We start from the raw sequence: 26,440 nt of genomic DNA, 5'->3' as shown, positions 1-26,440 counted from the left end.
CCCAGGCTGGAGTGCAGTGGCCGGATCCCAGCTCACTGCAAGCTCCGCCTCCCGGGTTTACGCCGTTCTCCTGCCTCAGCCTCCCGAGTAGCTGGGACTACAGGCGCCCGTCACCTTGCCCGGCTAGGTTTTTTTGTATTTTTTAGTAGAGACGGGGTTTCACCGTGTTAGCCAGGATGGTCTCGATTTCCTGACCTCGTGATCCGCCCGTCTCGGCCTCCCAAAGTGCTGGAATTACAGGCTTGAGCCATCGCGCCCGGCTCATTGTTGTGTTTTTATGATAGTTCCTAGGTTTGCCTTGAAATATAGTCATAATTTCTCTTATATTTATTTCTTTCATCTATAAAAATGGGGATAATGCTCTTCTATAAATTTGCGATGGCTAAGTGAGAAATGTAAGTAAACCATCTCACATACCAACTGTTACAAGTGAATCACATATATTTTCCCTTTTTGATGAATACACAGAAAATCTTTCATTGAAGTCCCTTTTCTAATTTTTCTACAGAAGATTATAAAATTGTTCCTCTCACTGTGGGCTAACCAGATGTATCACAGTAGTACCATGTTTGTCTCCTTCATAATATAGGCTAGACAACCACACAGAAATTGACAAGATGAGATGGAAGAAAGCTTAAATCAATTTCCCTTTCACGCAGGCCACCTTAGTAAGTCTCCATACCCACTGCTGGAACTGAAGATGAGATTCTCAATATTGTGTGATAGTAAAAAGAAGAGCGATAGTGCAATAATAACATATGTATAATAGGAAATGCATAATAAATAAATATATAGAAGCCAGTGACTCTTTGAATAGATATTCTTCAAACAGCAAACAGCAAGAGATGAACAGATTGCCCCAATCATGCACACTTATTCCTGTCTCTGCTGTAAGTGTATAAATATGAGGAGGAGTAGAAAGGCATTTGTGTCTCCATCATATCTGCTCTATCTTCCTTCAGATGCTGAGAGTCTGAAAGCTTTTGCCAAGATACATGTTCATATTTGTTTGTTTGTTTATGATCATTATAGAACATTGGAAACCAGTGATATTTCAACCAAAAAAATAACAATGAGCATTTGATGTACTCAAGAGGAAAGTCAGCTGAAATGTCAGCCATCAATCTTGGGATGACTACAGCTTGTTGACCACCATGAACATGATTCCAAGTGTTCAAGTTATTAGGATGGGAAAGAAAGGAGGGTATAGCAGAAAGATTGTTGTAGTGAGTACTAGAAGATTGTGGTCTTGGCAGCAACACATTTAAGGTGTGACTTTAAGGCAGTCATTTGGATTTCTGTGTCTTAGTTTCGCTCACCTGTAAATTAGGACGCAAGAAGAGTCTTGGTTTTTCCCAGTGACCCACTCTGGTGCTGTTCATCTGAATATTTTAGGATGGGGACATTAATTAAACTTGAGTAAAACAGTAATGAGATTTAGTACTTTCAAGGAAAGCAGGTGAATTATCTATATATTTATTTAGCTTTTTTAAAATATAGAAATCTCTTGTTAGGTGAAGGCATGAACTTTATATGAGGGCGAACACAATTTAAAAGAAGTTTATAAGTATATCCTAAGTTGCCTCATATGGTCTGGATGTTTTCCAGTTTGACTAAAATGAGCTAAAGATAAGGAACTTGAATAGTGTTTCATGCTGAGGGATACCTTGGAGTGGGCCTTTTAAGAAATAATGGTTGGTTCCATTAAAAGAAAATATGCTTATGTAGTATTCCCAAGGGCTTAATGTGTTGGAGTGATCCTTGTTCTTCAGGGATGACTATGATGTGGCTCTTGCCCTCTGGGGTCTTACTATCAAATAAAGACAGAAGCAACAGGGCAAGGGGGCTCAGGTTCAGGTTCAGCACATTGGGAGGCCAAGGTCAGGGGATCACACGAGGCCAGGATCACTTGAAGTCGGGGGAATCACTTGAGGCCAGGGGATCACTCGAGGCCAAGAGTTCAAGACCAGCCTGGGCAACACGGCAAAACCTCATCTCTATCCAAAATGTGAAAAACGCCCGGCACAGTGGCTCACACCTATAATCCCAGCAGTTTGGGAGGCTGAGGTGGGCAGATATTTGAGGCCGGTAGTTCGAGACCAGCCTGACCAACATGATGAAACCCTGTGTCTACTAAAAATACAAAAAAAATTATCTGGGTGTGGAGGCGGGCACCTGTGATCCCAGCTACTGGGGAGGCTGAGGCAGGAGAATTGCTTGAATCTGGGAGGCGGAGGTTGCAATGAGCCAAGATTGTGCCATTGCACTTCCAGCCTGTGTAACAAGAGCAAAACTCCATCTCAAAAACAAACAAACAAAACCAAAAAATACCTGGGTGTGGTGGCACGCACCTGTGGTTCCCAGCTACTCCGGAGGCTGAGGTGGGAGGAAGAGGTTGCAGTGAGTTATAATTGCACCACAGAGTGAGACCCCATCTCAGAAAAAAAAAAAAAAAAAAAAAGCATAAATATGCTAAAACATGATAAAATATATTGCTGCTGTGAAAAAAACAGTAAGTGGTACTGGGGTTGGTTCACAGAGGGATATTTCTTTGTCAGGGATGCAAAACATTGGAAGGGAAAGAAATGGGGTAAAGGTGTTGCTCAGAGGGAAAGACAGTCAAAAGACACAAAAGACAAGCCGCTATTTGGGATCAGTGTGGTTGAAATGGAGTTGATGGGGTATGCCAGTGTTGGGTAAGGATGGAGACCGAGTATACCCATTCTTTGAGCGGCCATGTGCTGCACATCCACCTAGAGACTTTGCATGTTGCTGAGTAGTCAATAGAGCGTCCAAGGGAGGGATGGAAGTCCAGGGAGGCTGGTCCACAGGGCAAGTTAGAGAGGGTGGCCTTACCCAGGAGGTAGGTCAGAAAAATTTCACCCAAGGTAACAAGTGCTTCCAGAGGCTGCAGAGCTAGGGCTGAGAAGATCTGGAGACTCACTTGTGTCAAAGGACACAGAGCAGGGTTGGGAAGCTATTACTTACTTCAAAAAAACCTTTAACAAAACATTTGGTAGGCTAATCCAATATTGTGGGCTTAACTTTTACCACAACCATTCCCCATTTTCAACAAGAACCCTTTGATTTTTAAATGATTTTCATCCTATGTGAATGTATTCTAATTCTCTTTTATCCAGGAGAAACTGTCATGGAATTTTATATTTCAGAGTTTGCTGTGTTAGCAGCAGGCAGCGAAGAAGTCGCCTAATTAGTTGACAGTAACGCTGTATTCATAAGCCCCAGTCTTCTCACACATCTGTTTGTTTAGTACCTCAAGAGCTGAGGAAGTTTAAAAATTGTCACACATTGTTGCTTTGTCTTATGCACTTATTAGAAAATGGGATTCTCAGCAAGATTTTATTGAAAAGATCTGTCCAAGGCATTGACTGCCAACTTTCCTCGGAATTTAGCAATTAACCTTCTCTCCCTAATGTGGGAATGATGGCATCCACCTGCTGAGAACTCCTTGTCATTTTGACACATCTCATTTAAGGTAAAGAGTTTAATTCTGTCTTTTGGACTCACGTATTGTTTGTCATGTCATAAATGTCCAACAAATTCTGAAGCTCTAATTTAAGGAGGTAGCTAGGGTGGTAGTAAAGACAACGAAGTTTGGAACCATAGACTTTGAGATTTGAATCTCAGCTCTGCATATTACTAATGATGCGTAAATGGAAAGTATTCTGGTAAACCCCATTTACCTATTTGTAAATTTGGGAGAATAACACTTAACTCAGAAATCTGTTGTAAGCATTAATGTAGATGTGTTTTCAAACAATGAGCTAGTATTAGGCACTGAGAAAGTATTCCATACATGTGGGCTCTTCCTCTTCTTAAATAATTAATTGATTTAGATAAACATCTTTATGACATGTTACACACATGAGTAGATAGGGAATGCCCTGATCTTTACAGATACATTATTCACTTATGACTTTCCTTCTTTCTCTTGTTAGTGGATGATAATGATGTCTTTAGTTAGCTAAAGACAAGTATGATAGCTGTTGCCCAAGAGCACCAGAGTACAACAGTGTTCTTAAATTAATATGTAGTAATATGTGTATGATAACATAGCTGTGATACATGAAAGTATCATACTCCTTAGGACACAGTCTCATCACCTTGAAAATGGTATTGCCCTCAGGTGGATAGTTGCTCAAGGCCCCCGCATTTTGGTCTATGTTCTACTACCAATAAGCTTCATTTAATTCCCTGGTAACCTGGTACTAGAAAAGAATTTTACCTAGGAGAGTAATGTGGGAATAGAGAAAATCCTCAGTGTTACCCAACCATTGAAATTGTTTGAATGTGTTTAAAGCCTGTGGATATTTGGGAGATTATGGAAATGTATGACATTCTGCAGGATTTACATCTAAAATCTGGAGTATGCCTGTGGCAGGTGAGTGGATGCTGGAGTCAGCCTATCAAGGACAAATCTATAGGAGCTTGAGTTTGTGCTATCCTCTGCTCTGATGGGAAGGAGGGTCAAATCTCATTCCTCCATCCATTCCTTTGTTTATTCAACACATAAATTGTGGACGTACTATGTGTTACACAATGTTGCAGACGCTGTATATAGATCCGGATAAGAAAAACTGCCTGCCCTCAAGCAACCTATAGTCTTCATGCTACCTTAAATGCATACCTTAGCAGGGATGGTAGCAAGACCTTGCCCAGGTTAAAAATGCCTTCCTAGGAATCTATAACAAAACGTATATCGAGCTAACCCTCCTGAGCATGACAGGGCAATTAATACTAAGATAAAACAGCAAGTGCAAGATCAAAATTCAAGAGAAGAAATGAAATTTAAAATAACTCTCTTCTAGTTAAACTACCTTTTGGGGCAGGGATGCAAAAGTGCATTTTAAGCTTCAACTGGACCATTTCAAACAGTTATTATGTTTGCCTAGTGAACTAGCATTCCAGAGGGAGAAAATTAATCAGAATTTAGTTTTATATGCACATCTTAGAATCAGAACACAGAAATAATAAACTAATAAAGAAATAAAGCTCCATAGAATATTTAAAACATTTAAAGAAATATTGACAACTACAACATAAGGGAATTTTAAGAAACAAAATGTAAAGAAACTAGTGGTTTTTGTGTTAAAGGATTGGATTTGCCGTTTTACACAGAAGATTTAACTTCCTTCATTATTACTGAGGAAAATTGTTATATTTTATGTCAGAAAAGTACAAAACCAAATATATCTCTGAGGTGTTAATTGGACACAATGATAAGATACTTCCAAATAAAAGTATTATGTTGTACTGAAGTACATCATAGACTTTTTTTAAAATGTTGTCATTGATTAATAAGGCTCTAATTATAAAGCAAAGAGAATTTGTTTGAGATTTTGCTATACAAATATAATTTTCAGAAACATCTTATATTTTAAGATAGTAGCATGCATAATGTAATGAAATCTATGATATGTACAATTGCAAATATGTAGTATTTGCAAATTCATGGTTTTAAAAAATGCTATAACTCTGTTGAAGAAGTACAATTTGACCAGTAATTGTTGGAGAGTCTTCTAGGCCCCTTCCTCATTGTCTCTCTCCCACTATGTCAGAGATAAACAGCTTTCTCAATTTTGTGTTTATTTGTACCCTTGAAGTTCTTTATATTTTCTCACACATATGCATCCTAATAAGTAAAGTATTACGTGGTTTGCCTGACTTTGAATTTTACATAAATATGTTATGTGTTCTTTGCACCTTGCTTTTTACCGCACTCTACGTAGATTTGCCCGTGGTGTGATGGGTGCTGGTAGTTCATGCAGTTCTTTTTTTTTTTTGGCTTTCGCTGATGACTCCTACTCCATCATTTGAATATGCCACAGGGCATTTACACTTTCTCCTGAGAACATTTGCAGAGTTTGCAGGGTTTTCTTCTGTAAACATATAGCTAGAGACGTTGTCATATGAGTCTCCTTGTGTGGGCGCGCAAGTGGTTTGTTGGGCGGGCACAGAAGAGAAATGTCTGGGTTATGGGATTGGAACATCCTCAACTTCTCTCCATAATGCAAAAGAACTTTCAAAAGTACTTGTGCAAATTTACATTCCCACTGGCAATATGTAATCCATTGCTCCACATATTCAGCAAAACTTAACATTTTCCTAATTATTTTGGTGCTGTTGTTGCAAATCTGGTGAGTTTGAAGTTTGCGCTTCCCTGATTTAGGCATTATTAGCACTTTTTATACACTTATCACTTACTCTTGTCTATTCTTCGATTAAATACCTAATCATGTCTTCAGCGTATTTTTCTATTGGTGGTGTGTCTTTTCTTTTAGTTATTTTAATTCTGAATATATTTGAATACTAATCTGTTAGTTGTATGTATTACAATCATGTTCCCCCAGTTTGTGTCTCCTTTTTTTGCACTATAGTGTTCTTTGATAAACAGGATGCTTAGTTTTAATGTGAGGTTGATCAGTATTGTTTAAGAAATATTTAAACAATTTTAAGAATTAAAACAACATTTAAATAATTTCCAATGATTTATTTCTATGAATTGTAAAGCTATATCCTTTTACATAATTTTTTTTTTTTTTTTGAGACAGAATCTCACACTGTCACCCAAGCCAGAGTGCGGTGGCGTCATCTTAGCTCACTACAACCTCTGCCTCCAGGGTTGAAGTGATTCTCCTACCTCAGCCTCCCGCGTAGCTGAGATTACAGGTGCCTGCCACCATGCGCAGCTAATTTTTGTATTTTTAGTAGAGATGGGGTTTTACCATATTGGCCAGGCTGGTCTCGAACTTCTGACCTCAGATGATCCACCCACTTTGGCCTCCCAAAGTGCTGGGATTACAGGCATGAGCCACTGCACCTGACCTACATTAAAATCTTTAATCTATTTTTCATTGAATTTTAGCATATTAGGTTGCGTAGATTCAATTTTTTTTTCATGTGAAGTAGCTCTCCTAATACCTGCTGTTGAGCAGACTGTTCTTTGTCTCATAAGCTGCAGTGCCGTATCTGCCTTTTTCACATATGTGTAGTCTACTTCTGAGAAATTCGGGAAGAATTAACAGCTTTATGATGTTGAGTGTTCTCATTCATGAACTTGATGTCCATTTATTTCATTCTTTTCAAATGTTATTCAATTAAATTTAAACATTTTTCCAGAAAGGTTTTGTGCTGCTTGCTGTTTCATTCATTGCTAGGCTACACAAAGTTTTTGTTGCTCTTGGAAATAATCTTTTTTCATAAGAGGCATCTTCTAAGAGTTTCTGTTTTATATAGAAGTGCAGTAGAATTTTTTATGTTGATCTGATATCAAGCAAAGTTACTAAACTTTCTAATTACCTCTAGAAATTTGTAGACTTCTTTAGGGTTTTTATATAAGCAATCTGTGAAAATTACTGTATTATATCTTCTTCTAAAGTCTTACAATTTTTGTTTTGTTTTGTCTTTTTGTACTGATAAGAAATGGGGGAGAGCAGACAACCTTTTTTATTTAATGGAATTACATTAATCTTTATCATTAAAAGAACTGCTGCAGGGCTTTTTTGGGAAAAAAGCTTTATTGAGATATAAATCAAATACCATGCAATTCATCATTTAAATGTAAAATGTAATGATTTTTAATATATTCTTAGATTCTTACAAACATCACCACAGTCCATTTTAGAACATTTTCATCACCCCAAAATAAACCCCAAACTTCTTCCAGCCCTAGACTTTCTGTGTCTATGTGCCCATTCTGGACGTTTCATATACATGGAATCATACAATATGCAATCTTTCATTATTGGCTCTTTTCATTTAGCATCATGTTTTCAAGGTTCATCGATGTTGTACTAAATATAAGGACTTTATTTTTAGTTGCCAAACAATATACCATTGTATGGATAAATCATACTTAATGACATAAGTATGTCTAGATATATATGGATAAGTATGTATGGATAAATTATACTTTAATGACATAAATCCATTAGTCAGTTGGTGGACATTTGTATTGTTTCCACGTTTTGGATATTATGAATAATTCTGCTATGAACATTCATGTACAAGTTTATATGTAGACACACATGTTTGCATTTCTCTTAGGTTTATAGCTAGACAAGCAGAATTGCGTGGTCACTTTATGTTTAATGTAGCTTTTCTTTTTTTTCTTTTTTTTCTTTTTTTTTTTTAAGACACAGTCTTGCTCTGTCACCTAGGCTGGATGGAGTGCAATGGCGCGATCTCAGCTCACTGCATCCTCCGCCTCCTGGGTTCAAGCAATTCTCCTGCCTTCAGCCTCCCGAGTACCTGGGATTACTGGCACCCACCACCACGCCCAGCTAATTTTTTGTATTTTTAGTAGAGACAGGGTGTGGCCAGGCTGCTGGAACTCCTGAACTCAGGTGATCCACCCACCTCAGCCTCCCAAAGTGCCGGAATTACAGGTGTGAGCCACCGTGCCCGGCCAAATGTAGCTTTTCTATAGGCTCATTTTATCTAGCTCAGGTCATTCTATTGATTGATTTATTGACTGATTGAGATAGAGTTTCACTCTCACCCAGGCTGGAGTGCAGTGGTGCAACCTCAGGTCCCTGCAACCTCCGCCTCCCAGGTTCAAGCGATTCTCTTTCCACAGCCCTCCTAGTAGCTGGGATTACAGGCACCTGCCACCATGCCTGGCTAATTATTGTATTTTTAGTGGAGACGGGGACTTCACCATGTTGACCAGGCTGGTCTTGAACTCCTGACCTCAAGTGATCCACTTGCCTCAGCCTCCCAAAATTCTGGGATTACAGGCATGGGCGGCCATGCCCAGCCCTCAGGTCATTCCTTTTAATTGCTAATTTGCTAAGTGTTTCATTATAAAGAATGATTGAGTTTTAGTTATTGCACATATCAATAGCTCATTCCTTTTTTGCTGAGTAGTATTCCATTGTGAGGATGTAACACAATTTGCATATTCATTTACCGGTTGATGCACACTTGAATTGTTTACAGTTGTTGCTATTTACAAATAAAGCTGCTGTGAACAAGTGTTTGTGTGATTTAATTGTTACTTTTTCTTGAGTAAATCCCTAGTTGTGGCATCATTGAGTCATGTGCTTGCATATACTTAACCTTTTAAATTACTTCGCAAAGTGGTTGTACCATTTTCTAATCCTGTCAGCAGCATATCAGTGTTCTATTAAGCTGTTTCTAATACGCCACTTTAAGTTCTATTTTTCATTTCTAGAAGTTCCATCTTTTCTTATTCACATCTGCCTTGGAATATTGGAAGAGCTCTTCATTTTAATTTTAAAGTCCCCTTTATATTGTCAAGTAAATTATATAGGCTTTTCCCATATTTTTTTTCTGCATCGGATAATTCTACAATCTTCAATCTCCTTCCCTTTGATTCTTTTATTTATTGTTTTTAATGACAGCCTGCTCACTGAGGCATTTTTTTCTCATGTGTGTTAGATTTCTGACTGTGGATTCATGTTCCTTGTAACTTATTTACAGGAATTACAGGTCAGAGTTTTAAGGTATGGTCTTCCAAGAAAGTTGTATCTTTTATTCTGCCAAGTATGAGGGCATCCTGCTGACTTAGGACCACTTTGAACTAAATTATTAGTCTGTGTTGGGTAGAGCATCATACGTAATGTAAACAGGGCATTAAACCCACATGAGTAAGGACTCTTCTGTTTTGAAATATCTATGAATCTCCTTTATGTTTTGACTAAGCTATTAATTGAATGGAATTCCATTGATTTTTATTGTTAAAAGAACTGCTGCAGGTGTTTTTAAAAAAATAACAGCTTTACTGATATATAATTTATATGCCATGCAATTCATCCATTTAAGTGTAAAATTTAATGGTTTTAGTAGCTCCAATACATACTTATGGCTTTCAACAGAAGTTGACATAATTCATTGTATTATCAGTGAATGGGTAAAATGCAGTAAAACTAAACAAGACAACAAGAAACCATCAGACTATCTAGTTGTCACAAACATAAACTATACAAGCTATATCAGGCTGATTTTTATCTGTGGATACCTGTGTATAGTCAGAAAGAATGTCTTCTGCCCTGAAGCCTTGCAGGGTCTCCCTTACATGAAGGAATGCCTGTATCTGCGGAGAACACTTACCTTAAGTGGAGAGGACACTGCCATAACCTTTCTGATTAGTTCCTGTTATGTTTCAACCCAAAGAAGTATAACAGAGCCTGGATTGTTTGCAGACTTCATCGACATAGAACATGATGAGAAGACCCTGCCCATATGGGTTGTCCCTGAATAGTTTTTAAAGTTAGACTTGAAAAGCATGAGATGATTTTGACTGCAGTTGATTGAACAATCACGTAGATGAAAGTTGATTCCACTTACTTGCAATACTCTCATTTGTTGTTCCTGGAGCAGAGGTAGAAGAGGTGCACGCAAGTTTATCTAATGGTGGACAATCCAGTGCACTTATATGTATGATTTGAGATTTTGATGTGAAGATTTGATGTTAATAAATGAGTATAACATTCAGAAATGAGATGCAGGGACATCCTGTGCACTCCTCATCCTGACCTCCCCAAAAGTGTAGCCTCCCTTTCCTGTTCCTGTGAAAGGGAGGTTAGGGTGATGAAAGCAGAGTTAGGGTGATGCTTTGTCAAGGCTTTGTGATGAACAAGAAGTGGCATAGAGCTTTGATTGACAGACAAGGGTAAAAATGGAAGTCACTGTTTTAACATTTATCAAAAAATTGCCTGAATTAAGAGTGTATAATGACCTTTTCATTTCTTTTAAAAGCACAATTATAATAATTTGACTGGATTATATGCCTTCCTAAGTATATTATTAAATACATACATCATTTCACCACCTTCTCATTATTTAAATAAGAATGTATGGGAACATATTTTTAAATGGTAAAGCAGTATGTAAATGGAAGTAATTATAGTTGGTATAATAATAAAACATTTTGCATTACTGGCTGCTATATATCACCAACTTACGTTGGCTGCTCTAGTCATCAAATCATTTATTTTAAAACTAATCAAAATTAATACTCAGAATTCTCATTTCAAGAATTTACCCAGAAAATGAGCAGGAAAACCTGGAATAATTAGTTGAAAGGACGTTTGAAATAATGAATAGGTAGAGTCATTCTTTATTTTATAGTTTTCTATATTCTAACCTTCCCTCAAAAGAAGGTGTTCTATCCAAACAGGCGGTGGGTCCCTGCAGCATGAAGTAGGGATCAGGGTTAGAATCTGACATAGTTCATTATTGATTGTGTTTGCTGGCCTGAGCTTTGCAGGCATATCCTCTTGTGTTGCCTCTGAGGTAAATCCCTGCAGGTCATGTTCTTGGCTGACAGAGCCATTTATTAATAATTACATTCTGCTTTTTCAACAGCAAAGGGGTAATGATGTCCCTAAGGGGACAAAAACAGTTTGGTTTTTTTTTGTTTGTTTGTTTGTTTTTTATTGGGGAGGGCACAAAAGTTTAGATATTATAGTGGTCTGTGAACCTCCAAAGGCCACAGTATGAAAACAGATTATCTATGGTGGTAAAGTTGCTTGGGGTGAGGGAAGCAATTAGGAATAACAGTTGGAAAAGGCTTTTGGGAGGTCAGTAATGAATAATAGGTTGACAAATTCGACTCGTGAGGATTAGGAGCCTTGTGCCATATAGAACACAGACCACGGGGCTCTGATATGCATTTGGATTAGCATGCTCTGAGAAGGGCTTATCATGGGCAAATAACACACTCAATTCAGTTGAGATGTCTTATCTAAATGTTCCCTTAGCAAAGACAAGAACACTGGTTCTTGCTCTTTATCTGTAGCCCTGTATAGAAAAATGCAGGTTTGAGTGTGTTTGTCATTCTCTAAGACTGGAAGCTTAGTTAGGCTTTTCCTCTGATCCCTACAGGCTTTTCACTTAAGTTGCAGCTTAATTTAGAAAATATGTTCTCTCCTCTTATGTCCTTTTATGGTGGTGGCCACAGGTGAGGAGGTAGACGAAACAGGACTGGTGATACTTTCCTAACTGAGATTATGATGACCTTGGGAAAGAACTTTTCCTCTGAATGACTTTTCTTTATGGCTATTTACCTTTGTCCCAGAAACTGGTACCAAACTGTTAAAAGTAATTTTAAGTGTGTTCCAAGAGTGGTCTGCACCAGTGGTTCCTGACAATGCTATAATATTAGAATCACCTAGCAAGCTTTCTAAAACCCTTATCCCTGGGACCAACCTCAGGGAGCCTGATTTGATTGGTCTGTGGGGGGAGCCTAGGGGTCTACAGCTCTAGGAGTGCTCCAGATGAGTTTAATATGCAACCAGGGGCAGTGCCTAGCTCCATTTTCTAAAGCTGCTGCACTCCTCAGTTGATGGCATCCACTGCCTGTGCGTCCTGGGCTTTGGATCAGAACAATGGTGTGGTATTTTGCAGTCTGATTCATGGTATTTCTGTCAAAGGGCTAAGTCCTGAGTCTAAATGAGACAAGTTTACAGCAGTTGTCACCTTTAAGTAATAACAATAGCAGCCAGTATTCACTCAACCCCTGCCTGTTCGAAGCACTTGATGAGTTAACTTACCTGTCATACTAGAGGTAAGTATAAACCCTTGTTATTTCCATTATTGGGTGGGTATAAACCAGTAGGAAAGAACTATGTTAAGACTGCATCATGATTGGGAGGCTGAGGTGGGCAGATCACCTGAGGTCAGGAGTTCGAAATCAGCTTGGCCAACATGGTGAAACCTCATCTCTACTAAAAATACAAAAATTAGCCAGGCATGGTGATATGTGCCTGTAGTCCCAGCTACTCAGGAGGCAGAGCCTGGCTTGAACCTGGGAGGCAGAGGTGGCAGTGAGCCAAGATCCTGCCACTGCACTCCAGCCTGGGTGACAGAGAAAGACTTATTCTCAAAAAACAAAAAACAAACAACAATAAAAGATTGCAGCATGAACAGTATGACCTTAAGTCTGTGTCATAACCATTTTTTCTACTCCCTCTTAGCAATTCCCAGTAGGATTCCCAGTGACTCTTGGAAAAAATGATTAAGTATTTATAAGGAGTAAGGGAATCTGCAAGATATAAAGGGGAAGGGGAACAGGTGCATACCTCAGGAGGGCATGTACTCCACAACCTAACAGCAGGTACATATCAAGAAGGGCAATACTGGCAACTGAAAATTCCCCTGATGAGGGACTCTGGAGAAGAGAAAGATTCCTGTTAACTGAAGTGAGCAGCAGGAGGGCGCACTTGGAATGTAGTTTATTTTAAACTGTGTCAGGTTGTACAGGATGCTGATTTGTAGAAATAGCGGGTGAAATATATAGAATTGTTCATTTCCAACCATTTGACGCACCACAATGGTAATTTATTTATTTATTTATACTTTAATTTTTAATTTTTTTTCTTTTTGAGACTGAATCATGTTCTGTTGCCCAGGCTGGAGTATAGTGGCGTGACGTCAGCTCACTGCAAACTCCTCCTCCTGGGTTCAAGCAATTCTCCAGCCTCAGACTCCCAAGTAGCTGGGATTACAGATGCCCGCCACCATGTCCAGCTAACTTTTGTATTTTTAGTAGAGACGGGGTTTTACCATGTTGGCCAGGCTGGTCTTGAACTCCTGATCTCAGGTGATCCACCTGCCTCGGCTTCCCAAAGTGCTGGGATTACCTGCATGAGGCATAACACCCGGCCCACAATGGTAATTTTAATTGTTTCAGGTGGAGGAACAAGCATGTGGCAGTGCCATGGGAGCCCCAGTGGCATTGACGGCTTCACATTGGCTGCAGAAAGGCTGCAAATTCCATTGACCATTGGCAAGACCCATAGTTTGCTGCTTGCATAAATGTCACAAGACAATCCTTGCAACTGTGTGACTTGCTCATCTAGTGCATGGACCTGTACTAATGGTTTCATAAACAGCAACAGTACAGAGTGACTGAAATATCAGCAAGTCACTTGTAAACAGCAAGTTATTATAGGTGATAAGCCGCTAGGTGGACACCACACTTAGTTAGGGCTGAGAGCTCTGTAGCTCCAGTGGGTTGTGGGAAAGATTTATGGGACTGAACTCACAAAGCAGACGTGGTCGGGGCCCTGGGCCTTGGAGATGGGCAAGTTCTTTCCAAAGACGCCAATCACCCAGAAATCAGATGTGGATGCATTCTATCACCAGTCCAATTAACTTCCAAATCAAAGAACACTCTTGACTTGACATTTATACGATGTTTCAAAAATCTCCCATCTCACATTTTGGCCTTGGGGAGCACGTGAAGAGTAGAGCCCCTAACATTTTCGTCTTTGAGTTCCCTACAGCCTGAACATAGGACACCAGTGATTATTGTACACTGGTGAGTTGAATTGCCCTGAAATGAACACCAGGCATCTGGGGAGCAACAATTAATGGCAATAATATTAATGAATCTTAATAGCAGTAACTTAGAGATTTTTAAAATTTCAGTATATGTACTAGACATCATTTTTGTAAGAATTATATATGGATTTTTTGGATTCCATTTAACTCTTATTATAGATATCCAGGTGAAAAATCCTATTAGTGTACTGGAAAACTATTGAGAATTGTTTACGAGAACTTTGTCATTAAAAATAACATCCTGTGAATAGTTGGAGAGCTCTACAAAACAGAAAGAAACTACCTGAGTGTTACAGCTAGTCTGATTAGGAAAGAGCTCTTCACAAAAAAATAACAAGACACCCAGAAATCGATTACTCACATTTCTCTTCATTAATCATCTATATCTCAAGGAGAATGTCTTTGAGTAATGATGGAATCTATAGAATATTATAAATAAAGTTTCTCAATTGCCATGTTACTGGGTTTCTGGGCATCTAGAGAGTGTTATGAAAATAGCAGAAGCAGCCACAATTACTCTTTGGGATTAAGGCTGGGAAAATAATTATTACAGTAAATCTTCTTTTGCCCTCTTTATACAGCTTTCTTTGCTTTGATATGCTAAGAATACCTAGTGGTCACTGGTTAAATGAGGAAAGTGTTAGTTACAGAAGAGTTGAATGAGTTCAAGTTACAGCTGTGCTTCCTTTTAATGGGCATTACTTGTTGACAGAAAATTATTACACAACAAGCAGAGGCTGGTATGCTTTGCTGAGTGTCCTGCAAAGATCCATACCTTATTTGTTATTCTTCCTTCTCCCCACTCTTATATTAGATGAAAATTCTGACTTCTAAACTATTCTAATAAAATTGGAACCTAACTATTCCTGTAGACTTCAAGGCTGTGCTCAATCAGGCAGTCCGAGAGAAGCAGTTGGTTTATGGACAAAATACTAGTTTGCTATTTAAGAATAAAGTAGTAATAGTAAGGGAATGGATGGTCAGCTCCAAAGTTGTAATCACGCAGGAAGAGTTTCTTTAGGTTGAGTCCATGGTGAATCTACCAAAAGGTATGCAGGCTCTCATGCTGCTTCAGAATATCCTAGGAACACTGTAGGTGAATAAAGAGAATTGTGAGTGTGATTAGTGAGCTCAAAAGCAGTGCTTATGAGTCCATACTCCATAATATTATTTTCCAGGAGAAAATAACGAAAAAACATTTATAAAGTAGTTTGTGAATAGGTATTTTATTCAGTTGGCTTTTCTTGTATTTTTATATGTGAGGCTAAGATATGTTTGTCTTAATCATTTCTACTAAAGCTGGTACTATACTTTAAATATATATGCTGCTTTCTTCATACTCTTGGGAAGAGTCACTGCTTCTGAATTCTACCATACAAAAGTGCCAACTCCCCAACCTAAGTGTGAATGTCTTTCTTATTTTATCATTGAATTCCTTTTCCATGTAAAAGCAGGGTAGAAAGGAAATATAATTTTTAAGGTAACTATTTACACTATGCCTGTAGGATATTAATGCCCAACACAAAAGAATCCTACAATACCTGGGAAGAGATGGATTTTCAAAACTATGAGTTGAACAATGTATATAAATTCTATTCAACCCCATATATTTTTTTCAAATAAGTTTTCTAACACTAATTTCTCTTCGCAGTTGTATAAGGAGTTACATAACAAAAAGGATAAGTTCAGCATTATTTTTCAGATATATGATTTATCAATCAGACAAAGGATTTTGTTTCAGAATGCCCAAATATTATAAAGATTATGAACCAACATTGAAGATGTGTGGGTCATCTTTAAGTGGTGCTTTATAGCTGTGAGCCAGCCTTTCCCAAATTTGTCAAATTAATTAAACAAAACTGAAAATCCATTGGGAATTCATATCTCTAAAAAGAGTCCATGGTATCTTCTGCTTGTATCCCAGTGGTTTGTAAATTTGGGAGTGCAGCAGAATGATTGGAGGGGTTAGTAAAGACTAATTGCTGTCTTCTTCCCCCCACCTACTGCCTCCAATTGCTGATCCACTTGGTCTTGGATGGGGCACAAGAACTTGTCTTCTAAGTCCCCAGGCAGATACCAATATTGCAGATCTGGAAATCACACTTTGAGAATGATTGCTCTAACGTATTAAATGCATTTTATTTATTTATTAAAACTTTTTTGAATTACTTTTTATTTCAACAGGTTTCTAGGGAGCAGGTGATGTTTGGTTACATAAATAAGTCCTTTAGTGGTGATTTCTGAGATTTTGGTGCACCCATCACCCAAACAGTGTATACTGTACCCAGTGTGTAGTCTTTTATCCCTCACCCCCCTCCCACCCTTTTCCCCTAGTCCCCAAAGTCCAATGTATTATTCTTATGCCTTTGTGTCCTCAAAGCTTAGCTCCAACTTACGAGTCAGAATATACAACGTTTGGTTTTCCATTCCTGAGTTACTTCACTTAGAATAATAATCTCCAATACCATCCAGGTTGCTACAAATACCATTGTTTTGTTCCTTTTTATGGCTAAGTAATATTTCATGGTAAATATGTACCACATTTTCTTTATCCACTTGTTGATTGATGGGCATTTGGGCTTGTTCCATATTTTTGCAATTGCAATCTGTGCTGCTATAAATGTGTGTGCAAGTATCTTTTTCATACAACGACTTATTTTCCTCTGGGTAGATACCTTAGGAACTTGGCCAGGTGCAGTGACTCACACCTGTAATCCCAGCAATTTGGGAGGCCTAGGTGGGAGGATTGCTTGAGGCCAGGGGTTCCAGACCAGCCTGGGTAACATAGGGAGACCCTATTACTACCCAAAAATTTAAAAAAAAAAAAAAAAATCAGCTGAATGTGGTGGCTGAGCCTGTAGTCCTAGATACGTGGGAGACTAAAGTGGGTGGATTGTTCGAGCCCACTAGTTCAAAGTTGTAGTGGGCTATGATAGTGACACTGCGCTTCAGCCTGGGTGACAGAGTGAGAACTTGTCTCTATAAAATGAAAAATAGAAAATAAAAATAAAATAAAAGAGCTAACATTTATTAAGCACTTACTAAGTGCTCTTTCAAACACTTTCCCTAGAGAACTGCACTTAATTCTATAACAAGCCTGTGAAGTTGGCTTTGGTTTTAGCCATGGTTTACAGATGAGGAAAGTTCTGGTTTTTAGACCCTTTTTTATAGTTGGAAAAATGGAAAGTCAAAGCATTCAAGACACTTTTCTAAGTCACCTGATTAGTTGTAAGTGACAGATCCGGGATTTAAACTTAGTAACGTAGACAGATCTGGGATTTAAACTTAGTAACGTAGACAGATCTGGGATTTAAACTTAGTAACGTAGATTCGGACCTCAGGCTTATAACACCAGGGGAAAAAAAAAAGATCTTTGTAACTTAACCCTTTTATATAGTTACTGATTGTATAATTTTCCCACTATGCATTTTTTGTATTTTACCAATTCCACTTTTCTGAGCTGTGTCAAGCTTAAAATACCATAGTTTTCATAATATTCTGTGTGATTGCAGACGGAGTCATGCATTTAGTTTTCCTTCAATCTCTGAATACTCCAGGAATACACAAGGAAAAAGTTGCCACTTATGAGATTACACTTGTGAAAAAAATGTTCTTGTTATAATGGAGAGTAAAGAAAAGAAGGCCAGACATTTCATAGTTAGCATGATGCTACCTATAGGAAAAAATTATATATGGAAACAAACAAACTTGAAAAGTAAATATCCCATACTGCTAACATCCACGAGAGAGTGATATATAATATTTTGGGGTATCTTGAAGCAGATTTTACACCATATTGCAGGCTGTTTCTTTGACAAGAACTGGAGGCAGTATATTTGAGTAGAGTGAGAAAGTGAATCATTTTATTAGAATTACTTTTGCATTTTAAATCAGTAGAGATAAGTGAATGTTCCATAAGAAGTCTTTTTTTTTTTTTTTTTTGAGACGGAGTCTCGCTCTGTCGCCCAGGCTGGAGTGCAGTGGCTCAATCCTGGCTCACTGCAAGCTCCGCCTCCCGGGTTCACGCCATTCTCCTCCCTCAGCCTCCCGAGTAGCTGGGACTACAGGCGCCCGCCACCGCACCTGGCTAATTTTTTGTATTTTTTAGTAGAGAAAGGGTTTCACCGTGTTAGCCAGGATGGTCTCGATTTCCTGACCTCGTGATCCGCCCATCTCAGCCTCCCAAAGTACTGGGATTACAGGCTTGAGCCACCGCATACGGCTTTTTTGTTGTTGTTGTTGTTTTTGTTTTTGTTTAAGATCTTGAGTGTTGCTCTGTTGCCCAGGCTGTAGTGCAGTGGCGTGATCTTGGCTCACTGCAACCTCTGCCTCCCAGGTTCAAGCCATTCTCCTGCCTCAACCTCCCAAGTAGTTGGGATTACAGGCACCTGCCACCATGCCTGGCTAATTTTATGTATTTTTAGTAGAGACTGTGTTTCACTATGTTGGCCAGGCTGTTCTTGAACTCCTGACCTCAGGTGATCCACCTGCCTCAGCCTCCCAAAGTGCTGGGATTACAGGTGTGAGCCACAGCTCCCGGCCAAGGAATCTTTTTAAAAAATGTTTAATCCTCGTCCAAGTTCACTTCAGAACAAAAGTTAGAGCAGAGAGAATGGATTGTCAGCAAAGTCTTTGAGGAAAAGCTAACTTACATATTTCTTAGAATATTTAGCTCACAGACAGCTCTCAGGCTTCATTTTATTTGGATGACAACCTTCTAAAGAGGAAGGCATCACTCCTGTTTTCAATCATGAAACCAGGAATTCAGATTTTAAATAGAGGTCACCAGGTCTCATTGCATAGAATCACCCTCAGGATTTCTTTTTCCCCCCCCCCCCCCCCCCCCCCGAGATGGAGTTTCGCTCTTCTTGTTCAAGCTGGAGTGCAATGGAGCTATCTTGGCTTACTGCAACCTCCGCCTCCGGGGTTCAAGCAATTCTCCTGCCTTAGCCTCCCGAGTAGCTAGCACTACAGGCACGCGCCACCATGCCCAGCTATTGTTTTGTATTTTTAGTAGAAACGGGGTTTCACCATGTTTGCTAGGCTGGTCTCGAACTCCTGACCTCAGGTGACCTGTCTGCCTTGGCCTCCCAAAGTGCTGGGATCACAGGGGTCAGCTACCGTCGCCTGGCCCACCCTCAGGATTTCTGTCCCCTGCTCTTATGGGCTACACTGTTCCCTAGATGTTACTCCAAGAATATGAGATTTTAGTGCCTACAACAAGCTGATGTGACTGTGGGAGTCAGCAGTTATTTACAACAAACTTGGGGTTTTCAATTTTTCTTCAGGGTGTTTCTACACATCAAATTAAGGAAGGTGAAATGACTTACAAAATATAAACGGTATAAAAGCGGTAGGAGGCTGTTTTTATATTCCTGCCATTTAAGAATAAAAGGATGGATGGTAATTTTTTTATTGGTGAGGGGAAGTAAAGTAGAAACTCTTTACGTGAGGTGGTCCTCCAAAGTTCACTGCTATACAGAAGCCTGCATGTTGTGAATGCATCCATTCTTACAGGCAGTGTGAATGCAGAATGCTCTACAGAATAATGTGTGAGCTTCCCCACCCTCTACAGTCCAGATCACTAAGCCCTAGCACCTCAAAGTGAGGTCCCAGGCCTAGGAACATTGACGTCAGAATCTTGTTAGACGTGCGGAATCTCAGGTCCATCCCAGAACTCCTGGGTCACAATCTTCATGTTGGCAAGACCGTGAAGCCACATAAATACATATCAGGTTTTGAGAAAAGCTACTCTGAGTGGTCCATTGATTGTAAAAACTGGTGCCTCCATGAAGCCAGAGATGAAGTTTCCTTAAGTGAGAATGCTGATGTCCAGAGCAGAGTCTTTTGCCAAGGACAAGAAGCTTCATGGGCCGCCATGGAAAGGAAGAGTTGTGCTCGGTGTTGGGCTTAGCTAGCGCTGTGCTATCCCACGTCTGCTGGCTCATGCTGGACCTCTTTGCCATGGCCAAGGCTACAGGGTCCTTGCTGCCTGAGGTCCAGTGACTTTGGCTTATTCTTCACAATGAAGCCAGCCTGGAGAACATTTTCTGCTGGGGCATCTGTGAGCTCTGAGTCCCACCCTAGGTGGAAGGAGCCATGAGGTGATGTCCCCTTAGCACTTCAAGGACCATTCCTGAGTATAATTTACATTAAAGGGCTGTTGAAGCCTATTAACTGATGACTCGGAAAGATAAGTACAGGCTGTCACGTTGTTTCCTAGAAAATATGCTTATATATTTGCATTGGAAGCCTTGGTTTGACAGAAGAATTAACAAATTCAATATTGTTGAGAAGATGGTGACCTTTTATGCATATGAATGTGAGCTCCTCTTGACTCCTCTTAGCCCAGAGTGAGAGTCTCTGTGAACTTGTGTTTCCACTTTTCCCCCTTCTCTGGGCTGCCACTTCATGGGAACACGAGTGGCTGGTTTTCAAGTTTCCACTAATTGCTTTATTATCTCATAAAGAGGCATTAATTGCTAACATAATTTCACATTCTCCTCTGAATTGCATACTTCTTTTATGCAAAGTGACTACTTCAAACTCTTTCCCACCTCCCTCTTTCTTTTTCTCCTGTCACTGGAGAAATAACAAGCAACCCTTCTCTGGAGGCCATAGGAAGTCACTTGCTGTAACATCTGATCCGGATCCTCGATCATGTAAAAATTTATTCAGTGAAATATTGATTAAAGTCTATTTCCTGACTAGCAAATGTCCTTTTTCTTTAAGCCCCTTCTTGATTTTGTTTTGCGATTTTGAACCTATAGAAATAATTTGAAATGACAGAACAAACTATTTTTGTACACCGTTTTCTTACTTTCTGTTAATTCCACCACTCTTAGTTGGTGAGTTGCCTGATTTATTCATAAATTTTCAGCCCCTGGCAAGGTGGATGAACTACAGTAGGTGCCCAATAGCTCAATAAAAAGTTCCTTTATAGTTCAAAGGTCTTTAATATCCTTTTGGTTATTGAGAGAGTATTTTAAAATTTTGGAATTGAAGTTGGCTTGAAGAATGTTCTCTCAAAAATGTTGGAAATTAAATATCTTATGTTTCCAATAAACGTTATTCAAGTTCCCTGGGAAACTGACTAATATATGGAGAATAGTTTAGTGGGGATGTTCTTGAGGCCAACACTGGAGGAGGGGTGGGGGAGGGTTTGGAGAAAAAGGAGGGAGAAGAGGGAGAGGGGCGAGGCATGGGGAGGGAAAGAGCCTGCAAACCTGGCAGAGGGAGAAGTTGGACTGTGGTGTAGTCACAGCCAAGGCCACAGTGGTCCTGTAGGGAGGCTCTGGAGCTGGGAGAGCCCTTCAGGATTGTTTGGAGGTGGTGCAAAGGAGCTGCACCTTTCTATGTCCACAGCCAGCCAGTTACAGATGTCAGCCATTCCTGGAGGGGAGCATAATGTCTGGCTCTTCCTGAAGCGGTTGACAGCTGAGTGTTGTCCAGAGGCAGCTGCACACCCAGCAGCTGGGGGAACAGTTTGGGAGGCACGTGGCAGTGCGCACTGCGGTTAATGTATCTTGAAATAATGTGACCAGACTTTATTTGGTAGATAAGCCAAATAAAATCTAAAAAGTGCTTTTATGTGATATTAATTGTAATGTTTGGTGAAGACAGCAGAATGTAAATTTCTATGTGCAGCATATCACCCGTGAAGTATTCATAGAAAGGAAGGCTGAAAAAGCATATATCAAAATGGTGAGTCTTACCTTTGAGTGTTTTTATTTCATCCTTTACTCTTTCCTGAGCTGTCTAAGTAATTAATGTTTATTATCTTACGATAACAATCCTCCATGGCAGTGGCTCTCCCTGTCTTTTTTTTTTTTTTTTGACAGAATCTTGCTCTGTCCTCTACGCTGCAGTGCAGTGGCATGATCTCAGCACACTGCAATCTCTGCCTTCCAGGTTCAAGTGATTCTCCTGCCTTAACCTCCTGGGTAGCTGGGACTACAGGTGCCTGCCACCACACATGGCTAATTTTTGTATTTTTAGTAGAGTTGGGGTTTTACCATGTTGGCCAGGCTGGCCTCGAAGTCCTGATCTCAGGTTATCCACCCTCCTCCACCTCCCAAATTGCTGGAATTACAGGTCTGAGCCACTGTGTCCAGCTGTCTTTTTTAGCTCACTGTGTGGGGGCCATGTTTCCTTCCCATCCCTGACTCCCTCTTCCCTCACTTGTGTAGGGTTCTTTAGTTATTTGCTGCTGGCTTTTATTCCTCTATTTGACATATTTTCATGGTCGTATTCCCATGTTCCTTGGCCAGGCATCCTTTTCTGGAGACACTTGCACCCGCCACCCTTACCTGAGCACACCTTTTGTAAATTCAGAATGATCAGTTCCAACAAGGTTATCAACATTTTCATTACTTCCTCTCTTGCCAATGGAGTAAACCTCTAATGACAGTTATGTCTGCAGGATGTTATTTTCATTTCTTGCAGGAGAGAAAGCTATGTGTTATATTGTCAGCAGAGCAACTGACTTTAAAGATACTACAGTGTAAACAGGGTGCTGCTTTATGTGTGCGTTTGTAAGTTCACATTATTTTTTACTGTAGGCTTGGATAATCAGCAGTTAAAAAACCCCAGTCAAGAGTTCATAATCTAAGTATGATCCCTGGGCCCTTCAAAAATTTGTACCAAAATCCACACCATTACGTTTGCTAAGTGCAAAAGGGAAGCTAGAAACACGTAGTTGTTGATGAAACGAGTGGTGTCAAGGTACATATGTGATCAGAAATATTGTTAAGGCTCTGTCTTTCTTATGTGACTGGAATGTCAGATTCCAGAAAATACCACATGCTTGTATTTTGAGTGCAGTGCTGAGGCCTGGAGGTCTGAAGCCCTATGGGTGCCACAACACCCCAATGCCAAAGGACTTGGTGTCCTGAACTGACTTGAAGACTGGCAGTGCCTGTCCCCAAAACACTGCCACATCCACCTTGGAGTGAGCCTCTTCTCCCTTCTGAAAAGTGACTAAGGAGATGTCCCAGGCTGGAAAACAGGGAGGGGGACTTCCCCAAATCACACACACAGGCCATGTGACCTTTTGTATTTGCTGGGTAATGAATAATTGATTGGGAGGCCAAACTGGATCTATAAGTCCATTCTTTGAAGCCACGTGATGGTTATAGGGGCCAGATTATTCAACTCCTACCCATTTCTAACCATCTGACATTATTGCTATTTACTAAAGGGAGCTTTCAGTTGGTATACTATATACATATATACTCAATATAATATATTGAGATATTGTGAGTCATCCTGGAATCCTCATCATATCCTTGCTTCCCCAGTAGTGTTGTGCCAACTGTTTTGATAATGAAAACTTCGAGGTGAGCACTTACGGAGTTAAAATCAAAGAAACTATTGCAGTCAAGGAGAATCTAGGATGCCAAGTCCATAGAAATATTTTTGGTATCAGAAACTAAGCTTACTGCAGGGTACGGTATTGCTTGAAGCTCAGAAAAAGTCCAGCTTTAAAAAGCAATCTTATAGCATCTTATAGCATATAGTATGTAATTTTCAAGATAAATTACTTTTTCTAAATAATACAGGAATTATGGGGTTATTGGTACAAAAGGATTTTGATTATTCTGTTTTAGATACCCAAGTGCATATTGTTCTGGGTAATTTTAAAGACAATAAACCAAGGCAAGATCTCTCAAATCCATGATTTTAGATTGTTTGAAAATACCATTAATCTCTTTACAGCCCTTTTTTATGAAAATATTTCTAAATCTAGTTGAAATTTTGCCTGGAGTAAAGCTTAAACTATCTACATAATCTTGGGTTAGCTCTGGAGACCCCATTCATATTCATAGTTATGCTAAAGATCTAGTAAATCCACTGCATGCTTTGTATTTAGGAAACTACAAAACCAGTTTCCAAACTAAGCTTTATTTGATTATCTTCCCATGAGGATATTGCTTTTTATTGAATCATTTTTTTCCCTGTGAGTTTTTCTTCAGTGCCAAAGCAGAGTTAAAAATAGATCAAAGATGGCTCAAATTATATAGAACCATGGTGTGTATTTCTTATTTATGAACTATGGAAGAATTTTGTTTCCTTTTCTGAATATCTGCAAATAAAATGTACTTCATTGGAAGAGGCTCTGGCTTTTTAAAGCATTTGAATTTTTTAACGGAAATTAAATAATCCATTTAGTATCATTCCTGAACAAAATGTGTCTGTTTTTCTTCTTTTCTTTTCTTCTTTTCCTTTTTTGCCAGGTTTTTGCACAGCTAATAGAGCATTATGCTAAGTAGGATGGAGACAGTGCTGCCTTTCGGTCAAGACTTCATTTCAGTTTCCTTTTGGTCAGTGGCAAGCAACCCTTATTTCCTAGATCTTCACAGCCATTGATGGAAAAAATCGTTTTGTGTCCCTGTTTTCCGCATTGCTGTTTCCTGCCAGCACCAGTCTGTCCTGGTTAGCACACTGCGATCCTGGGGTTCTCTTTCCAGATATTTTCATCACTCCATTGCTGTCAACGCCGACCCCTGTCAGCAGATGAGATACTCAAATGTGTCTCTTGAAGCCGACAACATGAATTGCCAAGCCCAGACAGCTCTGCTTCATCCCAGCAGCCTCTGGGGCCACCTGGCCACTGATGAAAAGGGGAATCTAAAGAGTCCGCTGAGGTCAGGGCAGGTGCCTGCCCCACTGGAAGGCCGCCTTCTGTTCAGAGCTAGGTCGCTGCTCGTTTCCTTTGTGGCCCCTGGTTCAGACTCCAGGGTCTAAGGTGTGCATCTCAGAATGGCCAGCGTGGCCAACTCCCCAAGGCCATACTCTCTGATGCAGGCTTACACTGGGTTGGGCAGGGCTTGGCACCAGTGTGAAGCTGGACATTGGAGGTAGAGTCCCCTGAGGACCTGACACCAGCCCCAGACTCTGCACCTTCCTTTTGGTATTTTCCAAGGGATGTTGTTTCCCACTGTGTTCAAGGCTGTCCCAGTCCCTCTGATACATTTCAATTACTTTGACTTTTGAAAACTCCATGACATGGAGGACGAACTCCTGAATATATCTAATAAGAAATTTCATTTTTTTTTTTTTATGTGAACTACTGGGAATAAGAACTCTTCATTTCATGAGTTGCTGTGTTTTGCTTGTTGACACAAAGTGAGTATACAAATGAAAAGCCAGAAAGCCATTATTTAAGAGCACAGCTTCAAGACTGTGAAAATTATCTCAATTCCAAAGGCCTCTGTGCCTGTGACCTGTGCGGCCTGGCTCCAAGTTACAGTGACGCCTCCTTGATGGATGATCTTGTCATTTGACACCAAGTACAATTGCAATAGTAACAATATGTTCATTCTTTCTGAACCCTGTATGAGATTCCCAGGCTTAGGGACCTATTGTGAAAATGACATTGATTGATAAGTCCCCCGTGAGCTTTTAAATGTGGCTCTCTTTATATGAGTGCTCATACTGCATGGGTTTTTTAAATTGACTCTCTTAATATTGTTATGTTATTATGATATTATTCTAGTTTATTTACTTTTCCAAAGAAATCTGTTTAAATCTGTTTGGAAAAACACCCTTAATGCAGGCCAGTATCCAAGTCATAAACCATTGCCATTATGTTGACGACACCCTAGGGTAACCTGTTAGGAAGACATTTATTACGCAATGTTTATTGCACGCCTATATGTCCGTTGTTCTCTGTTAAGTGCCCAGGGAAACATAAAGCATAAGATCACCCTTTCTCGTTAAGAGTAGACAGTAAAATTTAGAAGACAGGTTTATATGAAATATTAAATATAATGACACAGCAGCTTAGAGGAGTGTCATCCTATGACCGAGCTCTTGGTGAGAAACTATCACTAGAGGAACAACTGATGAAAAGTCTCAGAGATGCCTGGAACTGCCATTGACTCCACCTTTGCTTCTAAGGGGAGCTTTGGAGCTTGGAGATAAAGGGAAGTGGCCAAGATGGAGCAAAGGTGGAGAGGCCTTGAGCCTGAGTCCTACCTCGAGGTGGATGGGTGGGAAGGGTACAGGGGTTAGAATTCCAGGGCAGGCTCCCAGAAGGCCTTGTGCAGGATGCAGTAGAGACTTGGAAGAGGTACCATGGGGCACAGTGTGTCTCTGCATGTGTAGG

The 26,440-nt window shown here is 39.8% G+C and overlaps 1 protein-coding gene across 6 annotated transcripts in view; it reads left to right on the top strand.

The window, feature by feature from the left end:
• The window catches only part of CTNND2 (catenin delta 2), a 928,994-nt gene that overhangs the window by 350,736 nt on the left and 551,818 nt on the right, over nucleotides 1-26,440 (top strand). The window lies entirely within an intron of this gene.

Source organism: Theropithecus gelada, chromosome 6 (assembly GCF_003255815.1).
Source record: "Theropithecus gelada isolate Dixy chromosome 6, Tgel_1.0, whole genome shotgun sequence".
Lineage (NCBI taxonomy): Eukaryota > Metazoa > Chordata > Mammalia > Primates > Cercopithecidae > Theropithecus > Theropithecus gelada.
Note: the sequence above shows the minus strand (reverse complement) of the source record. Positions and strands in the feature narration are given on the sequence as shown.